General features: G+C 35.4%; 1 long non-coding RNA gene across 1 annotated transcript; it reads left to right on the forward strand.

Annotated features, from left to right (window-relative positions):
* The first annotated feature begins 365 nt into the window (after positions 1-365).
* Positions 366-7863, forward strand: LOC148941784 (uncharacterized). The gene is made up of 2 exons (XR_016143205.1): positions 366-530; positions 7703-7863. It is a non-coding gene; the product is annotated as an uncharacterized LOC148941784 (long non-coding RNA).
* Positions 7864-9337: the final 1474 nt, after the last annotated feature.

Raw genomic sequence — 9337 nt, forward strand, 5'->3', positions numbered from 1 at the left:
TCTAATTATGAGAATATCTCCTTTCCCATGCACTACATTTCCAAGGTAAAAAAACTCAATTATACAGTTTTACTTTGAATTTTGGTTATAAGTTAAATCCCAAACCTACCTTAATTGGCACTTGGAAGAAAAATTAAGGTCCATACTGGATCTTTTGTGCTACACTTTATTTACATTTTGATAAGTAGACAGCCTTTAAATTTTACTATTTTATTTATTTAAAAAAAAACAAAACTAATCACATTTTGAATCCTATTGACTGCTGAAGAAGTTTAGCTTATGGTTTCAACTGCATCAAGACATAATTAGCTTTGATTTAATTCAAAAGAATCACTATAGATTATGTTTTTTTAGCAAAATTGTGCTTCTACTCACCTCTGTAATACTGGAGTATTCTATCCAAGTGTTATTGCTAGTAGAATAAATTTGATAAGCAGTATTTACTTGATTCAGAGGCTCTATTATGGACATGCCTCAAATTCCAGTGGCTGAAGATGTCACCCCTTCTGGAGTTTGTGCTGTTAAGAATGGTAAGTTTTTCAATTAAATTTACAGTAACAAAATAACATTAAAGCTATATTTGCATTAGTAAAAAATTTCTTGTGTTCTCTTGCTTATTAAGTATTGTTCAGGAAAAAAGTTACTGCATATGCACTTGTATACAAACCCTTAAGATCTAAGGTATATTAGAGACCTTGGTTATACAAAGCAAATGATAGCTTAAAATATTAACTGTAATTTTCTATGTTTAAGAAGGCAATATAACATCTTACAGAAGAAGTTCCTCTTTTTTAAATGCATATATTATAAAAAAAACAAATTTCAACCGAAACTAAACGTTGTTATGTGGCACGCATAATATTTATTTGTCTGATCAACTTATTTTACTAACTTACTTACTAATATTCCTTACTTACTTGCCATGCTTTGCTTGTATTTTGTGTATGTTTGCTGTTATGTATTGCTTGTGCTTTTGCTTATGCTTGCTGTTATGTATTGCTTGTGCTTTGCTTATGCTTGTATTATTTCAGGTTTTGTGACCTGGGTTTTTGAAGTATATGCTTGAAGAGACAAATCGTTACATGGTGTCAGAGTAGAAGATGGATACCTTCGTCCCATATTCTGAGCTGAACTGGGAATCGGACAATCTAAAAGAGGCTTGGACTAGATTCAAAAGTCATGCTAATCTAATGTTTGATGGACCCTTGAGCGGAAAAAGTGAGAAAATCAAGTGTGCATATCTGCTAATTTGGCTTGGTGAAAAAGGACGAGATGTGTTCAGCACTTGGACGCTAGCAGCTGATGAAAAAGACAAAATTTGTGTATACCTTGCCAAATTTGATGACTACTTTAATCCACAATCAAACCCTATATTCTCCCGATATACATTCCACAAACGTGACCAAAGGGAAGGCGAAACTATAGAACAATATGCAACTGAACTGAAAATCTTAGTGCGACACTGCTCATATGGAGCTACGATTGTTGACGAAATGGTCCGTGATCGCCTCATCTTCGGAACATCATCCCAGAAGATTCGTGAAAAACTACTGCAATCGGGATCCGAATTGACTCTCTCAGATGCTATCAAAGTAGCAAGAACCTACACAGAAATCCAGGTACAACTTAAGACTATGTCAGCAGAATCAACTAGTCATGGAAAACAAGAAGTTGATATCATCAAAAAGAGTCAAAATAGACTGTGGAAACCTAATCGAGACTGAATTGAAAACAGTGAAAGTTTCTTCTGTGGTGGAGAGCTTTCACAGAATCACCAGTGCCCTGCAAAAGGGAAGATTTGTAATAACTGCAGAAAACACAACCAATTTGCGCGCGTCTGTCATGGTAGCAAAAAGACAGTGAATATCATCAGTTCTGAAGCTCAACACACTGACGAACTATTCATCCATCAACTAATGATAGATAAAGCTGATGAACAACCATATGCTAAACTAAGAATCGCCAACCAGTTCAGTGGGAAATTCAAAATTGAAAAAGGGGCACAATCTAGCATCATTATCAGGCAGACAGTGGAAAGACTAAATCCAAAACCTGCAATCCACCCTAAAAATCACATTTGAACAAGCTTTTGTGATCAGACTATTCCTGTCATGGGGACATGTAAGATCGACTGTGCCTACAAATCAAATGATAGTCAACCCATAGAGTTTTTGTAGTGCAGTCAGCCCCTACTCCTATCCTTGGCTTCAGTGCGAGTCGTAAGCTGAACCTGATAAAGCTGATACTTAGTCTTCAATCTGGACAGCTCAGCACCGATAAGATACTCACCGAATTTTCCGACCTATTTGAAGGAGTTGGGAAACTGGAAGGTGAATGTAAAATAATCCTCAAGGAAGGTTCACAGCCATCCATTCAGCCCACAAGACAAATCCCCTTGAGTCTTCAGTCTAAATTCAAGGAAGAACTAGATCGTATGGAAAACCTAGGAGTCATCGAGAAGGTGACCCATCCAACTGATTGGGTGAACTCAGCTGTGGTTGTTGAGAAATCAGATGGAACCTTGAGAGTCTGTATAGATCCTCGCGATCTCAACAAAGCCATAAAGAGACCCCACAATCCTATTCCAACTTTCGAAGAAGCTGCGCAAAAGCAGGTAGCCCCGAAATACTTCTCCAAGCTAGATGCCTAAACAGGATATTGGAACTTATGTCTTGATGACGAATCTTCTAAACTGACTACCTTCTCAACTCCATATGGGTGATACAAATTTAGACGTATGCACTTTGGACTCAAGTCTGCACAAGATGAGTTCCAACGCCACATGGAAGAGGCATTCAGCAACCTCAAGAGATTCTCAGTAATTTCAGATGACATGATCATATCTGGTGTATCTGAAGAGGACCATGACAGAAATCTTCAAAAAACCCTTTTAAGAGCTATAGACAAGGGAGTCAAGCTTAACAAAGATAAGTGCATCTTCAATTCAGCTTCAATACCTTACTTTGGACACATCATTTCCGAAAACAGACTCCATCCAGATCCCGAGAAGATCCGAGCACTAGAGAAAATGCCATCACCCAAATCCCAGGAAGAACTACAAACAGCCCTTGGGATGTTAAACTTTAAACTACCTCTCACGCTATATCCCAAATTTGTCAAGCCTCAATGAACCTCTTAGGACCTTAGCTAAGCAGAAGCAATTCAACTGGACGAATGAACACGAAGCCACACTCACGAAAATTAAAGCGTCGATCATAACAACAATTTCGCTCTTCGATCCTACAAAAAATCAAATAGAGATCCAAGTTGATGCTTCCAAATCAGGACTTGGCTCTGTCCTGCTTCAAGATAATAAAATTGTTTCATTTGCATCGAAATCGCTGAATGAAATAGAGCAGAGATACTCGCAAATCGAAAAGGAGCTGTATGCCATTGTTTTTGGATGTCGCCATTTTCATCAGTATCTCTATGGCCGTCACTTCCAAGTCACCAGTGACCATAAACCCCTGGAAACAATCCTCAATCGGCCGATCAATAAGGCGTCGCCGAGACTTCAAAGAATGTTGTTACATCTACAACCCTACAATTTCAGCATAATATATTGACCAGGCACTGAAATACCGATCCCAATACCCTGTCCCAGCTCCACTTAGAAACTGAGGAACCATTGCTTCACAAAGAAATTGAATACTATGTACACTCCGTTATGAAACTACTACCAATCAGTCAAGAAAGGCTATCTGAGTTGAAACAAGAAACGCTCAGAGATCCACAGCTGAGGGTTCTGAGGAAAATGGTAGAAGAAGGTTGGCCCGAAAAAAGATCAATGGTTCCGTCATCCATAGCTGAATTCTGGACAGTAAAAAGTAATCTCAGTGTTGTTGATGACATCATCATGAAAGATGACCGTCTTGTCATCCCAGACAGCATGCAAATCGCTGTATTGCAAAGCATCCATGCTTCACATCTTGGTATCGAGAAGACGAAAAACAGAGCCAGATCAGTCATTTTCTGGCCAAAGATGAGTCAGACAATAGAAGATTTCGTCAAGAAGTGTGATGCGTGCTGCACTTATTCTACAGCAAATGCAAGAGAACCCTTGCTTCATCACAATATTCCCAGCTACCCATGGGAGCATGTTGGCATTGATCTGTTTTACATATCCGGAAGATAATATCTGATCATAGTGGATTATTATAGTTAATTTTTTTTATCTGATTAGCTGGGAAAAAAAACATAAACGAAACACAAAATACAGAAGCTAAAATATCACTTCTCTAGATTAGGGATACCCTTGATGATTACATCTGATAATGGCCCACAATTCACTTCAGAAACGTTCAAGGATTTCATGAGACAGTGGGGAATACGACACAAAACCTCTAGCCCGAACCATCCTCAGTCCAACGGACTCGCTGAGAAAACAGTTGGTATTGCTAAGGCCATGATCATGAAAACAAAGAAATCGAAAACTGACCTCGAGCTAGCTCTCCTCGAGTACCGCAACACACCAGTCGATGGTCTAGCTTCCCCAGCCCAACTGCTAATGAGTAGAAACTTGAGATCCCTAGTGCCCTGCACCATTGAGCACTTATCTCCAAAAGTCGTACCTATGCAGGAATTCATGTCCACAAGGAATAAAGAAAGGGAAAGACAGAGACGCTACTATGATCAACATACCAAAAGCCTTAATCCGCTGCAGATAGGCCAACAAGTTCGAGTACGGTCCAACGATCAAACCTGGCAACCTGCAACAGTCCTCCGAAAAGCAGATGCGCCACGATCGTATGTATTACAGACGAAAGCAAACAGACAATACCGCCGGAATAGAAAGCACTTGAAAGTCGTGACTACAGATGAGAAGAGTTCTGATTCTGATTCAAACACTGGCAGCTCGTCAGTACACGATTCATGGCATCACTCTCCGGACTTACCCCAAACAGAGGACGTGAACTTTCGCCAAGCCAGCATGCCAGAATCGCCGGTCGCCGTGGGCCAGGAAAACACTGTGGTCTCCCTGCCTTCCGCGGCCGAAGTCGACAACAGTCTCGGAAGTTCTGTAACTGCCAGGAGTGGTCGATAAGTCAAGCCACCGTCAAGAATAAACCTATGATTGACAAGCTCTTCTGAAAAGAAGGGAGATGTAATACTCCTTACTTACTTGCCATGCTTTGCTGGTATTTTGTGTATGTGTGCTGTTATGTATTGCTTGTGCTTTTGCTTATGCTTGCTGTTATGTATTGCTTGTGCTTTGCTTATGCTTGTATTATTTCAGGTTTTGTGACCTGGGTTTTTGAAGTATATGCTTGAAGAAACAAATCGTTACAACTAGTCATAATTCTTTTATACTGTTTTTTAAAATTTTATATTTAGGTATTTTTTAGCTGGCCTAGCAAACATAAAAAAAGAACACAATCATATAGTAGCTACAAATCAAGGGTATGGAACGTTATTAAAAATAGATTAAAGGATGCCTTGTTAGAATCAAAGAACAATATTTGACTGCAAGGTCATAAAAATATTGTAATCTATATACATAATTTTCAACCTTAATTCTGCTTGGAGTTGGCTATATTAGTCTGTTTTTAATTTTTTTTAAAGCTGTATCCAGGAAGGGGGAGGGGGCTTCAATCCCCTCCCTCCCACCTGAAATGTTTGTCCGACTCTTAAACGCATAAAAAAATACATTTAAGAAATTCTTGATGCATTTTTTTTAAAGTATTTATACCCCCCCCCTTCTCCCAACTAAAATCCTGAATAGGGCCCTGATTGTGTGTTTAGACATTTGTAACCGGCTGAGTTGTACTTAAAAACCAAAAGAACCCAATTATATAGTAGCTACAAATAAAAAATGCAGAAGCTTGCTAAAATGTGTTAAAGGATGCTTTGTTGAAATTGATCAACAATATTTTAATGCATTTTTATCAAAATCTTTTAATTTAAAAGCAACATTTTCGAGCTTAACATCCCTTGGAGTTGGCTCTTAGGTTTTGCCTTCCATTCCCCAAGTCTTCTTTGAAAATTTGCGTGAATGCCTTTCAATCAATTTGTATTAAGTGCATTTTTGCTGTAATCTTCATTAAAATGTGGTTCGTTCATTTTCTTTATACCTGTGATTCAATCACAACTTTAGGCGGGGCACTTGCCCTGTGTGCAGAAATATCAGAGGCACAAAATTTCAAATAAATAATGTAGCATTCATAAGTGTTTTGTAGTTTTGAAATTTAATTTTCGTTAAAATAATTTAAGAAGGCACAGTCAACAGTACAAGCAAATTGATTCCAAAATTTTTATTTTCCCATATGTGTTCCCATATAAAGTAAGAACAGCTCAGATCTAAGTAAATAAAGTGTTTTTTTGTCAAATGAAAAGTCTGTTAAAATTCGACCTTAATATTTTTGGGAGACCTATCAAGAGTTTTTTTTTATTAGCCTCTGGTCCATATAAATCTAAAAATCTATTAAATCGATTAAAAGAAATTATAAAGAATGTTTCTAAAAGATAACAGCCTCAGCTCTTTCTAGAAAAAATAAAATCTTTGGCCATAACTGTTTAGCCTAAGATAATTTCTAACACCCTTCAAAACTTCTCATCTTTTCCAGCAAAGTTCCTGGAAAGAAGCAACATGTCCCAATAATATTGAGGATTGAAATTAGTTATTATTAGGGTGAATTTTTAATCCTGTTTTATGTTGTTATGAGAAATAGAAAAGTCAATACATATTAAGTTTAATCAAAGCAAAATTAAATAAAGGAAGTTTGATACAACAAAAATAAAATTATGCGAAACTCAACACATTGAAAATACAACCTTGGCATATTAACCTCAACCTTACACAGATTGAACTTTCTAAACTCAATATCTAGAATATACGCGGGCATGATTGGTTTCCTTGTCATAGGAAAACCACTTTCTCGTCCAATAGTAAACACATCTACTGAACAATTTGAAGAGAAACAATTTTACAAGGAGGAGAGAGAAAGGAGAAGAATCTGAATCTCAAGAAATCTGAATCTGAAAAAGGTGAATTTAGTTGATGATGCAGAACTTCAACTGCAATAGGTTAAACAGAATTTTCTTAGTAAAAAAAGAAGTCTTATAAATGAATTCAAAATTATGAGGAAGGTTGCCCAGTAAACTAATGAAAGACTCAAGTTTAAAGATTATAAAATTTCTCTATATCTAGAACTGGTTCTAAATATATCTATATTTAGAATTGGTAGGGGAAACTACCTACTTGTTGTAAATTGTATGGTTATAGTTATGGTAAGTTTATGCCTCTTTGAAAAACTATTTTGGTACTATAAAATTCCATGATTATTCTATAATTCTATAATTGCTGTTGTCTAGCTCAAAAGATGGCAAACAAAAACAAACTCTTGGAAGTTTCTCTGCTTGGAACAAACAATGTCTTATAGATCTTGTTCAGTGGAACTATAGTTTGATTAATTGCAAATTCAAATTTTCTGTTTTTTTTCTAAACAGATGAACGCTTTTTAAATTATTTCAATTTTAAAATTTGTGAAAGAGGTGATAATTACCGAAATTTATTGATCTAATGTTATAATTATCACTTGAGTTTGTTCTAGGCTTTCGTTTTAACGCTTTTTCAAATTTTTCTATTTATTTTTTTTTTGTTGCTTTCTTAGGTTTGGGAGCTTCTTTGTTTCTCAGTTATTTGTTGAGATTGGGGTTTTTTTCCCTTGTTATTTAAAAAATTTTATTTTTTTGGTTTTTGAAGGTCCTTCAATAAGTACTGCCGCGACCCTAATGGAAACTTCAAATTCTTCTATATCATCAGAACATAAAAATCTCTCTAAGGTTGTTTCACCCAGGATTTCCACATCACTTCTACAATTTGACTCCCAGGAAGTGGGTATTGATGACGAAGGTATAATTTAACGAATAATATCTTTGAAGGAGTTTTAATACGAAAAAGAAAATTGTTAAAATTTTTTTGCTAAGATAAAGCATGAAACATTACAAAAGGCGTTGCTGAAAGATTTTACTTCCATGAAAAGTGTTACTAAAAGCGTTAAACACAAAACGATTGTAAGATTTAACGTTGTAATGCATTATTTAAGTAGGCTAAAGTTGCACAACGTCGGCAAAGTGCCGATTGATTTGCCATTCTAGTCTTCAGTGAGTGAGTATAAATCTGTTTCTATTCATAAAAGTTAACTACTAATTACCAGATATGAAAATCTGTGAATAAAACTAAATTTGTGAAATCAGTTTCGTAACAATCAACTTTATTACTCTTAAATTTGTGCCGACCTCGTGCTATGTCTAGTTTTCCAAATTTGTAGACTGGTATTTGTATGCTCTGTGGCTTTCATTCTCTCTGGGTGAATTATTCAGACAATTTTATTGTTGATTTATTTTTTATTTGTTAATTCTTTTTACTCACAGGAATTGGATAGAAATGACGAAGGTATCGGATTTATTAGTGGTACTTTATAATTCAGGCTGATTGAGGATCATTTTGTTGGAAGTTTTTTCCTACCTAACAAACGTTCATTGCGTTTTTAGTATTGAAATAGTATTGCCAAAATTATTTTGTCGTTCAAACAGGTCATTAAATAATATTCCAAAAAGTTTATAGTAAGACTTAGTTTACATTTGGCTCGTACACAAGTGCATCAAAGGAATTTACATGCAAAGTACTGAAACAGTGTAAGACTAAAAGTGGGTCTTGTGCCTTTCAACATTAATCTAAAAACTTTCTTATTAATTAATTAGAAAGTTACACTAGCGAAGCAGAGGTGGAGTTTGTTTTTTTTACTTTGCTGGTTTTTTTTTTTTATTTTTCTGCGTAAAACAATTTTCTCCCAAACATGATGCAGCTTAAGAGAAAAAATTAAAATAAAACAAAAGAATAAAAAAAGTTGAAAGTAAATTAATTATAACATTAAACATAATGACTGTTCTGTCTGGCACTTTTTTTTTCAAGTAGTGACTTTTTTTTTATTCAAAACTATTTAAAATTATAGAAATATCCCTCTTTTATGGTATTAATTAAAAAAAAAACTTTTCCCACATAATAAGTTTTTCAAAGAAAAGTAAAGAACTCCATTAAACAAAAAATGAGCAAAAGTAAAATCAAATAATCTACCAAGCGTGAAACTACCACAAATCAGCATCGATAAACGAATGAAACCCAAAAAGAACAGAAATTACAATAAATAACGGAGTCAAAGTCAAAACGGACAGAAATTAACATCAGTTGGGTGCAAAACCCCTATGCCTTCCCGAGGACAGAACAAAATCTGCACTTTACTGAAGAAAATATAAATGTTTTTAATTTTATAACTTTAATAAATCAAATAATATTAATATTTTGATATCTAAATATCAGCATATGTATATTAAATTG

The sequence above is a fragment of the Artemia sp. Qi Xiang Cuo genome, chromosome 17 (assembly GCF_049724085.1).
Source record: "Artemia sp. Qi Xiang Cuo chromosome 17, ASM4972408v1, whole genome shotgun sequence".
Classification (NCBI taxonomy): domain Eukaryota; kingdom Metazoa; phylum Arthropoda; class Branchiopoda; order Anostraca; family Artemiidae; genus Artemia; species Artemia sp. Qi Xiang Cuo.